The 13,566-nt window shown below is 47.9% G+C and overlaps 1 protein-coding gene across 1 annotated transcript in view; it reads right to left on the reverse strand.

Annotated features, from left to right (window-relative positions):
• Positions 1 to 13,566, reverse strand: part of LOC108928485 (E3 ubiquitin-protein ligase SH3RF3-like) — a 101,654-nt gene that overhangs the window by 36,120 nt on the left and 51,968 nt on the right. The gene's annotated exons all lie outside the window — the stretch shown is intronic.

Genomic DNA, 13,566 nt, shown 5'->3' on the forward strand with positions numbered 1-13,566 from the left:
TACATCATTAATTTAAATGATCAATTAATTTGTCATTGATGTCCCGACTATAGTGAACGACATGGGTAATACAGATATGAATAATATGACAATCTAGAATGAAGCTGCTTAACTACAGCAATGTCAGACAGGTATTATGTACATTATATTTATTTATGTGTCTCCTTTCCCCAAAAGTGACTTCAAATTTTAGCTTTGTACAATAAGCGGGTTTCACCGGGTCCTGCTCCCTGGTGGGTCTGGGGTTCGAGTCCCGCTTGGGGTGCCATATGACGGCCTGGCGGCCCATCCTGGGTGTGTCCCCTCCCCTTCTGGCCTTGTGCCCTGTGTTGCCAGGTTAGGCTCTGGCTTGCTGTGACCCTGCTTGGGACAAGTCATTTCAGACAGTGTGTGTGTGTGTGTGTGTGTGTGTGTGTGTGTGTGTGTGTGTGTGTGTGCGCGCGCACGCGCGCGCATTAAAACCACTGACAGGTAAAGTGAATAACATTGATTATCTCATTAGCGTGGCACCTGTCAAGGATTAGGATATAGTAGGCAGCAAGTGAACAGGCAGTTCATGAATTTCATGTGTTGGAAGCAGGAAAAATGGGTAAGCGACTTCGAAAAGGGTCAAATTGTGATGGCTAGACGACTAGGTCAGAGCATCTCCAAAACGGCAGGTCTTGTGGGGTGTTCCCAGTATGCAGTGGTTAGTATCTACCAAAAGTGGTCCAAGGAAGGACAACCGGTGAACAGGCAACAGGATCATGGGTGCCCAAGACTCATTGATGCACATGGTCCATCTGGTCTGATCCCACAGAAGAGTTACTGTAGCACAAATTGCTGAAAACCTTAATGCTGACCATGATAGAAAGGTGTCAGAACACGCAGTGCATCACAGCTTGCTGCATATGAGGCTGCGTAGCCGCAGACTGGTCAGAATGCCCATGCTGACCCCTGTCCACCGCCAAAAGCACCTACAATGGGCACGTGATCATCAGAACTGGACCATGGAGCAATGAAGGGAGGTAACCTGGTCTGATGAATCATGTTTTCCTTTAGATCATGTGGACAGCCGGGTGCGTGTATGTCATTTACCTGGGGAAGAGATGGCAGCAGGATGCACTATGGGAAGGAGGCAAGTTGGCGGCGGCAGTGTGATGCTCGGGGCCATGTTCTGCTGGGAAACCTTGGGTCCTAGCATTCATGTGGATGTTACTTTGATACGTACCACCTACCTAAAGATTGTTGCAGAGCACGTACATCTGTTCATGGCAATGGAATTCCCTGATGGCAGTGACTTCTTTCAGCAGGATAATGCGCCCTGCCACACTGCAAAAATTGTTCAGAAATGGTTTGAGGAACGTGACAAAAATTTCGAGGTGTTGACTTGACCTCCAAATTCCCCAGATCTCAATCCGATCGAGCATCTGTGGGATGTGCTGGAAAAACAAGTCCGATCCATGGAGGCCCCATCTCGCAACTTACAGGACTTAAAGGATCTGCTGCTAACGTCTTGGTGCCAGATACCACAGGACACCTTCAGAGGTCTTGTGGAGTCCATGCCTCGATGGGTCAGAGCTATTTTGGCGGCATGAGGGGGACCTACACAATATTAGGCAGGTGGTTTTAATGTTTTGACCTGATCAGCGTGTGGACACATATTCATATACATGAACATGTACAGGTGTGTGTGTGAGATTTAGGGAAGGATTGTTAAGCAGAGGCGCAGCATTAAAGTGTGTTTGTTTATACCATGAGACAAAAATCTGCACAGGCCATAACCCAGCTACAGCCCTCCAGCCGCAGCAGAGCCAGGGTGGCGGGTGCAGCTGAGCCTACTTCTGCTTTGCTGCAAATGCATCCGTAACACCCCGAGCTTAGCACGCCCCTTTGATTCCCCACTAATCTTAAAAAAGTTGACATATTAATTACCGGGCCGATTTCAATTTGCGTCGTCTGTGTAACCGTATCCGTGGAAACCTCATGCAAAGGAAAGCCTTTAATCGCAACGAAGCAGGACGTGTCACGCATTTCTTCACGGACACACGGGCAGTTCCCGGAATTTCGCATTACCGCGTTTCACGAGCATTACCAGGTCTGTCAGCTCATTATGAACGGGCATGCAGAGACAATCACATTAGCTTCAATAAACCATGCGTTTCATTTCTATGCAATTACAATTCGGCATAACAAGCCTAAATGTCTGCAAGGCAGGACAACACGACACTCAAGTTATGCCATGTTTGCATCTCTAAGGCGAAGGACTTTTGGGTCCGGCTTTGGAAATACGTAAAGTTTCCCGACCCATTGGTGACCCGTATCGAGATTCTACCTATGAATGGTTAAATCAGTTCAAGGAAATGTTCTAATACGTTAACGGTCCATATTTTTCACAGCGATCTGGAATGACAAGGACTTACAATATTAAAAAGTCATAACTGATAACTCCTTCAGAGCCTGAGGCACGAGAGGTCGACGAGACTCAAGGAGAGACGGCCATATATCTATTTCACTGATACTTCTCTCCAGAGCAACTGAAATTGTGAGGATTGCATACTAGGGTACTTACAATTATTTATACATTTATACAGCTGGGTCATCTTTTACTGCAACAGTTCAGTGTAAATCCCTACAGTGGGAGCAGGGATTCGAACCCAGGTCAAACCCTTTTACTAACACCACCCATATGGACAGGCCACAACAGTAAGGGTGTCATTGAAAACACACTTCGCTACCGCCGCCACTGCCGTAGTGGTCACCTCATGCTGGTTCTGACGACCACATTCATGGTCTCGTCTCCACCGGCGCTGGTAGCCACGTCTCACCGTAGGATGACCCCCAGGATAACCCATCCTCTCAACATGTGGTTTGAAGCTCCACTTCAGGAAGGGGCAGGGTGGAGGTGTCTATACACCTCTTCTTGCCGCACCTTTTTGGATGTGACGGGATTTATTGAGCGCAAGTGTCCCTAACGAATAGCGTCCATCATGACAAGGTTCTTCAGCTCCTCGGGGCTGGTGGAACTCAGCCAGGTAGAAGAGCACTCAGCCCAGCTCAGGAGAAGTTGCTTTTATAAGCAATGGAAATTTATACCTTAAATTCAATTTACCAGCTGTACTTCCTCAAATTAAAAAAAAAAAAAGGAAACTTTTTAGGGTTCGAAACTACGTTGTAATTTTGTCCATCTAACTTGACGGTGGTAGAGGATCCCATCTGACAACACTGTCACTTTACTAGCAGCCATCGGGAACGCATCAAGCCTATAAACCGGGGGCGGGTGTAAACGCAAAACCGTACTGAAAGCAGAGTTTATGGTAACGGAGTTTGTGGACTGAGCGAGTCGAGGATCTCCTGCGGGGAGCTGCAACGTGCCGTTCGACCCGACGGAGCGGGACAGCTGGAGAAAGACATCACACGTCATTGCACCAGCTATCAGTGGTTTTCAGGTCCACCACAAGCCTGGTTTACACCGAGGTGCAGCGGGACGTGTGTGTATTCAGGCCTCGGCGGGCTTGCAGATGGGCTGTTTTCCCATCTTAATTAAAACCATCCTACTCCAACGGTACCCATCCTCTTACATCATCTGTGTGCTCACGCGTGCAAACACACGCAAAAGGACTCTCACCCTCACACACACACACATAAACATGCTTCCCACAGACAGATTAGACTGTTAATCCTGTTTTCATAGCCTGCGATGAGGTTGTCAGTCTAAAAAGCAAAAATGTGGCTCTCGGCCACTGTCAGCAGGAGGGGTTGGGTGTTGATGGGGGTTTGGGTGGGGCTGCAACCCCCTGTATGCTTCTATGCCTCTCGTAGAATACTTTGACCCCAGCGACCTCGACCCCCCTAGTGCACATAAACGTGAACATCGGTGTTAGACGGGATCAGTTTTCAGGGAGGCATCAGCCACAAATTTCCCATAACGAACATTATTAAATCAGTATAAGTTTTACATTAATAACTGATGAAGGTACGATTTAAAAAGATTTATACTCAGGTTCGGTGAGTCCTCAGTCTCATCACACGTGGTCTTTTCGCACCGTGACACAGCCGCGATATAAACCGCACGTGCAAATGCTGGCACGTCGAAATCGTGCGATTAACAAGGCGATGAAAAAACACCACGGGACTATTACTTCTAGCGCGACGGGGTCATGCGCGTGCGTGCGTGTGGTACATATTACGTACTGTAGCTATAGCAGGAAAGGCATTTTTCATAAATAACCTGGACATGCGCAATATGTCCAGATGGCACATGTTCAGCAGCAAATACTCCTCAGGATCGCTCTGCTTCCTGAGATGCTCGGAGGAAGAGGCCCGGCGAGAGAGAGGAGGGCGGCGCTCGTTCCGCCGAGGTCCTGGCACGTCGCGAGCCGAGGGGCGGCGAGGGCCGGAGCAGCAGCAGCTGCTGGGGCTCATCTCACGGGGGGTCATTAGGTAACGGAGCAGAGTGTCGGTCGGTAGCGGCGGGACACTAAGAGTGGCGCCACGCGAAGCCGGAGAAGCAGGGTCATCAGCCGGGCCGCTCCTCGAGGCCTCGGGGTTCAGGGTTTGACCGCAGCCAGGCTGCGGCGATGTCCCACAGGCAACGACCCGTGGCCACCGCACATCTCACCCCAACTGTATAATAAAGGAGCATGGCAACTTTATTCCATTACTTCGCATTTCTTTAAACACAAGACTTTGCTCAAGGTCACAGCAGCAGGGCCTCTGCTGGTTTATGAGGCTGGTTCTGGAAGCTAGCGGCGTAATAAAACGTAGATGTTCACAACAAACACTGAGAACTTACATTTATGTATTTAGCCATTGCTTTTCTCCAAAGTCTTAGGTTTAGTTACCCATCCATTCATAGAGCTGGGTAATTTTAACTCCATCAGTTCCCTGCTCAAGGGTACTACATTTATTCACTTAGCTGATGCTCTTCTCCAAAGCGACTTACACTTTCTAACCCATTTATACAGCACGGTAATTTTACCGGAGCAATTCAGGAGACATACCTTGCTCAAGGGTACTACAGGTAGAAGTGGAAAGTGAACTTGCAACCTTCGGGTCCAAAGGTAGCAGCTCCAACCGCTATACAACCCACAGTGGGAGGCGGGACTTGAACCTGTGTCCTTCGACACCAAAGGCGGCGGTCCTAGCCATTATTGCGCTCGCCGCCGCTTTTTATATGTTACGAATGGCTTCTCAGAAGGGCCCTGGTGTTCCTGCGGGGTTCGAAGACGTTGACGTGTCTGTGTGCAAATGACCAAACCACGGAAACCCGACAACAGCCTGGTAACTCCCCTGCGTCGAGCACTTTGGGATTGTTGACACACTTTTTCAGCACCCAGGCCGTGAGGGGGGGGGGTGCGGGGGATAAATTCACACCTCTCTCCGGTTTCAATGCGGCTAGCGCCATGTGCAGGAAGGGGCCCTTCGGCGAAACATAAACAAACTTAACAGACCCTCGAAGGAACTGCAGGGCCCTCGACCCAACATGCGAGTGCATCAACACCCCATTAGCAGTGTATCGTGTGACTGCGTCAGACAGCCCGCTCAGATCGGTATCAGCAACCGCGTTAACGAAGAGTGTCGAAGCCCACCCCCACCTCCGGCAAGCCGAGCACCTGGCCAGCCAAGAAGCCCATTCGCTAAGCCTGGGAGTCGTTTACTCAAGTGTTTTACAAGAGTTCAGGCAGCACAAAAGCTCCAGTGACGCGAGGGCGGTTGGGGTAACGACAGCTCCCGATAGGGGACCACCGCTCTCAAACGTGGAAGCACAGGAATGTTGTCGGTTCGCTGCTTTTACGGACAGACCTAACAAAAGCCGCTCCTGAGGTCTGCTAAGAACACCGTTCAATACACCCAGCAGATGGCGTAGCGGTTGGCGGCTCCAACCTTATAATAAAACGACGCAGGTTCAAACGCCGACCTCTCGATTATGGTACTCACACCGAGTTGCTCTTCCAAAAGTTACCCTGCTATGTAAATGGATAAATAAATATAACTAATATAGCCACTTTGGAGAAAAGCATCAGCTACATGAGGTAATAATACAATTCGGAACACGGACACCTTTAGCGTAAAGAGAAGTGTTCGAACTTTGTCGCACGACCCGTCGAGGTGATGTTGACCGCTCTCTTGGGCACAACTGGAACGGGCACGATGTGTTAAAATATGGAGTTACAACGCAGGAGGGCAGAAAACTCGCGGCTATCCATGGTGTGCTGTTGGATCCTCTATTCTATTATTGACTCTGTGTGTGCGTGCGTGCGTGCGTGCGTGCGTGCGTGCGTGCGTGCGTGCGTGTGTGTGTGTGTGTGTGTGTGTGTGTGGTGAGCTATTGATCCAAAATGATGCAGTAACAAAACTGAACCTCTGTTCCACTTATTTCTCCTGCATCACCAAGTTTAGTGAGTGAGTGTGTTAGTTAGTTAGTTATGCAGTCTGCTTATCTATTTATACTGGAGTAATTCAGGGTAAGTACCTTGCTCAAGGGTACTACAGCAAATGGTGGGATTCAAACCTGGGTCCTTTGAGAGCGAGGCAGCAGCTCTGACCACCAAGCCACCTGCTGCCCCAGCAGCCCCTCAAAGCCAAATAGCAAACGGCACCTTAACGGCCGAAGCAGGAGGACAGAAATAAGAGGAACGTTGAGCAAAGTCTTTAGACCATCAGACCATTGAGCGGCGGGTAGAAGCTCGAGGTCACGGTCAGTAAAAATAATGTAATGTGGAGGAGAATATGAGGTCAGTTTGCTGTGGCCATTCACAAATCACAGCATCTTGTGGGTTGGTCAGTGGAGAAGTTCACTGTAAGGTCCATCGCTAAATTGCTCCAACGAAAAATTAGACAGCTGTATAAATGGGTAAATAATTGTAAGCAGCTCAACAGCGGAAGTCACTTTGGAGAAAAGCATCAACAAAAAGAATGAATGGAAATACCTGCAATGCAGGTGTACCCTGCTCTTTGTTCCCGAAAACAGGGCCGGTAACAAAAAGGCCAATAGCAGTAGCTCATTTCCCTTTACTCCTTATTATAACCGGTTCCCAGCCCATCCCAAAAACCCCAACTTAGCCACATGCAGTAAATGCAGTAAAATGCCTACATAATGGTAAAAATTACATAAAATACTTTAAATAACAATAAACTGAAATAACAACAACAACAATAATAATAATAATAATAAAAATAATAATAAAGCACTACAGTACACTGTACAATATTTAAGCTGCTGAGAAATATCATAACAACCTGGCTGGACTGTGCTGTTGGCAGCATCACAGGAAGACGTTTCGGGAGACAGAAGTGCTGAAACACGAGTTTTATTGCACCAGCGCCTCGTTACATGGCAGCACTCGCAGTGCGCGCACACACGCTCGGTCGAAAGCTCTCGAGCCGCAGAGCAACACGGGAGACATTACATTTACATTTATTCACTTGGCCGACACTTTTCTCCAAAGCAACTTACAATGAACTCTATGTAGTGTTATCAGCCCACACACCTTATTCACCAAGGTGATTTACACTGCTAGATAGACTACTTGCCACGGGTCACTCATTCATACATCAGTGGAACGCACACACACACACACTCACTCTCTCTCTCTCTCTCTTATACACTATGGGGGAATCTGAACAGCATGCACTGTGGGAGGAAACCAGAGCACCCGGAGGAAACCCACACAGACATGGGGAGAACACGTAAACTCCACACAGACTGAGCGGGGATCGAACCCACGTTCTCTCGCACCACCCAGGTGCTGTGAGGCAGCAGCGCTACTTGCTGTAGCGCATTAATCCCCCCCAACTCCTCCCAGTGGTTGCCCACCAACTGTTTACATCCACAGTGGCAGTGTTGCATTATGGGAGAGCTACCGCTCCTGTCGCCACCACTACAATATATTTAATATATTTTATGTAATTTTGAGTACGAAAATATTAGCAAACATGTTTGCATAGGCTAATTTATACGTTTTTTCAGAGACACTTTGACTAAAAGGCCTTACAGTGGGAGGAATCGGGGCGGATAGCGAAGAAGGGTATGAATGTTCAGGAGGTGTTATAGCGAAAGCGCAGTTACCTGGGGGTGGATAGCGAGGTACTGTAACATCTATGCCCTCTGTATATTATGCAATGTGCTTTGGACAGTGAGTGTCAAGTGCATAAATGCATATAGGTATATGTACATTCATAGTGCAGCAGGTAGCGTAGTGTTGAGAGCCGCTGATCTCCAATCAGACCCGGGTTCGAATACTTACTTCTTCCACAGTACTCTTGATCAAGGTACTTACCGTGATTATTTTAAGCTGTTTTAGAAAAAAAGGCATCGGCTAAATAAAGTCAATGTACTTTTGCAATCGGAGTCATAAATGAGGATAAAAACTACTAATGCCCTAAATTTACACTATCTAGCTCACGAAGAGTACTTGGCAACAATTACGAGAGCAACACACACCACCACCATCAAGAACGCCCAAAACGATTAACAGAGCTTTAATTTCCATTTTCTGCTCATAATCTCTTTGGTATGATGGATTCATTGCTAAAGCAGAGCCCAGATCTTCTGCCCAGTCTACATTTATTTATTTGGCAGATGTTTGCTCAAAAGTAACATACAGCTCAGAGTAAAGAAAAGTCCATTTCACCAAGAGACGCAGAGATGGGTGAAGACACCATTCTCAACGTACAGTAAATCGGTCCAATAGCAGTTTTCGCCAGGGTACATTACACCAGCAACTGCATAGAGAATTGATGGGGATTATTTATTTATTATAATAGATAATGTAGTGAAAGTTTATGTTGCAGCTAGGAGACCAGCTCCAAAAGACCTTTTTTTCAAATGTTGAGAGGGATACAGCAGTTCTGAGGGACAGAGAGAGCTCATTCTGAGATCCGCCGGAAAGAAGACTGTTCCGGCTTTACATTTTGCACCTCCTGTGCGTGGGACCAAGACGCAGCGGCCCGCTTGGGGTGTACGAAGCCAAAAGTCTGCATCTCGCAGCGCTTCCTTCGCGGACCCCCGTCCCTCTCACGGCCGCTCTGCGGTCAGGCCCCACTTGGGGAGAAAACGACAGTGAGAATAAGAGCCAAATAAAGCTGAATTAGAAAGCCAAATTAGAGTAATTTAGGTGAAAGGATCTAAATGAAACAAGCAGAAGGCAGCAGCCAAGTGGATTCCAGAGGCGGCCTTAATTAAAGCAGACCCTCAAAGGCCTGTTCTTCCCCTTGGCTGCAGGGCCAAACAGGATTAAACCCAGACATGGTTACAGCAGGGCCTAACTTAATCCCAAGGACTAATTAACAAGCACAATGCACATCCTCCTGTTTACACAGTCTCTTCTACCAGTCTTGAACACTTTGTACCACACATGAAACCACCTTCTCTTTGCTCTGTCATCCATTCTTATTTCGGCAGGGGCGTTCGGGAGATTACCAGTTTGCCGATTTGCAGCTGTAAAGCACACATAAATAGTAATGTATATTAAATCCGAGTAAAGTTTATTTACAAAACAAGTAAAGTTTACTTGGAAAAACTTACGCTATATGCGAATGGCACCAGGGAAGCAAACAGGCATGATGGGAAATGAAGTCTTTTGTGCTGTTGCTGGGTTATACGGGCCACGCTGCTATTTGGTGGAGTTTGATGAAATAATAAGCCGTGCCGTCATAAGTGTTTAACAGTAATTCGTTTTGATGCACACAGGTATTGGAAATGTTAACAGTGCATTATGAAATGTATTGTAGCGCACAGTGCTCTGGGTTCGGATGAGGCGAAGGAGGACTCTCGGACACCGATCATTAATTGGAACCTCGGCACACAGCGAGAGGTATAGGCGTGAACGCAAGGGGATAACGCTCTCGGTCCGAGGACCCCTTTTCCTCGAGGACCTGCACCTCAAGCCACCTTCCCAGCCTGCTTAGTTTGGTTGACCTTAGCAAGGTTAACTGATAGCGTACTGGGTACTGCTTGCTGGTTTGGATCTCACCTGCCGCTATATCACCTTTGAGTGAGGTATCCACCTGTATAAATGAGTAAATCAGTGCAAATAGCTTAACACTGCAAGTTGCTTTGGAGAAAAGCATCAGGTAAATGTAAGTAATGAGGATATTTGGTGAGTTGGGTTATTGGCTTAGCAGCTGTTATACGTTAGCCTGTGTCCTTTAGTCTTGAATTTTGCCATTTTACTTTTCTCTTACTATTATGCGTATCTACACTCGCACCGGAAATTGATCACCTTTGTAAATTATACAATAAAGCCGACCTCCCTGTTCAACCCAAACTTCCTGTTCAAGTCCTCCGCTGGCCTGAGGGATCGCTCCCCCTAAACTGTGAATTCACAGGCCCGTACCGTATCGGGAGAGGACCGTGCGCACACGGCGGGTCCGGTGATTTTTATAAGTCATACAAGCAATTTTTTAGAGGACGAAATGGCACTGCCGAGCGACTCCTCGCACCATACGTCTGTCTGAAGGAAACAGGAGAGGGGAGTGAAAAGAGTGATGGAGGAAGGGTGAGACAGTGGCTCGCGGCATGTAGCGGAGGCGCAGCCCCAGGATAAATTTACAGTCCATAATTCACTTGGTGACACAGAAGGGAACGGCGGAGCTAATTTACGTCACGGACAGGGTGGAGGGGGGATTAATCAATAGCTGAATTAATTATTTCTGAATTATAACAAAATGAATCTGCTTTTTGACTGCTGATGCTCTCCAACGTGGAGTCACCTCTTAGGGACGGGTTATTCCACCAAGGGATGCTTCTGGAGGTTTGTCGCTCATCTGGGCAGTCCAACCAGTTAGCTTGACACCCCCCCACATTTCACGCTGTGGCAACACGTAAACATATCCCGTCTCCCGCACTCCAAGCAGTTTACTGTGTCTGTGCGAGACAGGATCCCACTGCCACAAGGAACTCTGGGGAAATGACGTCTCCCTCTAGCTAGTGATTTAAAAAGGGCCTTCAGTCAAGGAGAGGCTTGGCAAGCTCAGCATAGTGCTCGGAGAACCCTGAGAACTGAACGCCCTCCAGCTTCTCCTGAATGACACCGGGTGAGGGATTTTTACTGAAATGAACGTGGCCACCAGCTGCTCCCTCCCCCCCCCCACCACCATCTCCTACAATGCACCCTAATTAGTGGTGTTTGTTTGGGTGCCGTTCCCGCGAAGCAGCCCAGGTCCACAGGAATGCAACGGCGTCGGTCCAAACGGCTGCGCCCTCTGTGGTTCTGGGACACAGCTCCCTGGGTTTTCATTATGGGTCGAAATGCTCGCCTGGCTTCCAAGGCGAAGTCCAAGCACATGAAGTAGAGAGAGAGGTTTGGGAACGGCCTGCCAGAATGGGCTGTGGGTACGGCTCAATAAATCCTCAGCAGTCTTCAGGTCTTCGCCATCCCCCTATACTTCAGCAAGCCCTTCGGTGGCGTTGGCTGTCTAAACAATGATGATGAAGATCATGAGGTGATGATGTTGTGGGACACCCCAGCGCTACCATACGGTGACGGTAGACACACTGGAAATATAGTCTCCCATGCTCCCTAGACGTGGTGACTTTCAGCCTTTGACCTCCATCCTTCTCCTCTTCCTGTCTCATCGCAACATCTTTAAAGACCCTTGGAAAACGAGTCTCTGGCCACATTTTCGGTATTAACTGAACTGGTTCTGTGTCAAGCCACATCCTGGGGAATTACAAATGTGAAACATGTGGGCTTAAGTTACGACGTCACTCCACCACCTCGTCCAGTCATCCCCCGCCTCCTCCCGCTGCACTGCTGGAATGTCAGCAGCGGCCCAGCTCCTCGCGGCCGTCTCCAAGGCGATCGCTCTCCCCCGCCATCTCCCGACTCACATGCACATCATATGCACATTATGCAAGTTAGCTCACTATTTTGTTTCGCGGGGATATCCCGGTACAAGGTCACATGCCCCAGGGTCACATCCTTGTGGGGACCTTTCCCTTAAAAAGTGTCCAAAAGGTCAACAAAACATGGTGTGTGCGCACAGAATTGTCACATAAACTTCACTGAGCCTCATTTTTTTCCCAGGTTTTCTCGGAAACTGTAGCGCACCAACTTGTTTAGCAGCTGCGAGACAATTAGATCTTGCTGTAATTACATAACACAGCACATTCTGCCCATTAAGCCTTGTATACTGTTATTATTCCAAGGACACTTCCCTGTGAAGCGGTATATTTAGCCAGAGATAAAACTGTACTCAGTTACCTTTTGATGGTGCTTTAAAATTCAGCAGCAGGTGTTACCATAGAAAAGTCGATACAAACACCAGCGAACTAGACACACATGTATTTTCCATACTATACTTTTCTATGCAACACATATTACTTGGAATAATATTATAATATTATAGAATATATTACTTGGAATCTGCCGCCAAAAGGTTAAATGAAGTCAGAACCGATTCCAAATAACAAGGACCATGTTTTGAAAAACACCTTAATTAAACCAGAGGGGGAAAAGCCCATTATTTCTTCAGTAATCAAGATTTAATAACCGTAATATCAGAGTACTGCCCTGCGCAACACTGATGAAGACATCCGACTGAAGAGTGTCACTCATCCATACATCAGTGGAACACACGCTCTCTGTCACTCACACACTATGGGTGAACCTGAACAGCATGCCTTTGGAGTGTGGGAGGAAACCAGAGCACCCAGAGGAACTCCACGAAGACAGAGGGAGAACATGCAAACTCCACACAGACTGAGCAGGGGATCAAGCCCATGTTCTCTCACACCACCCAGACACTGTGAGACAGCAGCGTTACTCGCTGTGCCACCATGCCACCCACTTTAACTTTTATATATACCAGAGGGTTCTGAGCTGCCGAGCCCTTAACTGGATTCTTGCACTAAGCTCAGTGCATCTTCAGTTTTTTCAATGCAAAAAATATCTGCCAACAATAAAGTGCTCCATTAAATTTATATGAGCAAAAAAAATTATCTGAATACCTGCCAAGTCAGGGATATGCATGCACGTACTCCTGACACGCAATGACAGGTACGGAGGATGCTCCTGCTCCAAATCTCAGAGGGGAACCATCATACTGGACACAGCCTTAGAGGAACTCAACACTCCTCTGTTCCTTCTCTCGCTGTCTTCATGTGACGCCACTCAGACTGCCTCGTCGCGACTAAATACAATCAAGAAGATTAATACTGACACTCCTGCCTCCCTCTCATCCCTCTTGAACATCTCGGAGGCCACCTTTATGAAACAAGAGTCCCGCCGCTGTGTCTGGCAGAATGGGAGCGGCCCATTTTCCCAGCATCCTCTCTTCCGCGCACCTGTCTGACGACCGCGCAAGACGCGGCTTTCAGAAATACCTGCAGCCTATCAACCCGCAAAGAAACGTACGAATTAAGGAATGAATAAACATTAAAAAAACGTTACAATCCACCGAAAGGCAGACGGAATCGCTTTCATCCCGTCGGCACACGGAGCATCGCAATGACAGCGATTAAGTTTTCTTTTTTATGAAATAGTCATGACGCTGCTGTAGACAAGTCGGCGAGCTCCTCCAGCTGCGTTCCTGATGGGTACGGAAAACAAGCATCACAGGGAATCGTGACAAGACCCCCCT

Source organism: Scleropages formosus, chromosome 12, assembly GCF_900964775.1.
Source record: "Scleropages formosus chromosome 12, fSclFor1.1, whole genome shotgun sequence".
Lineage (NCBI taxonomy): Eukaryota > Metazoa > Chordata > Actinopteri > Osteoglossiformes > Osteoglossidae > Scleropages > Scleropages formosus.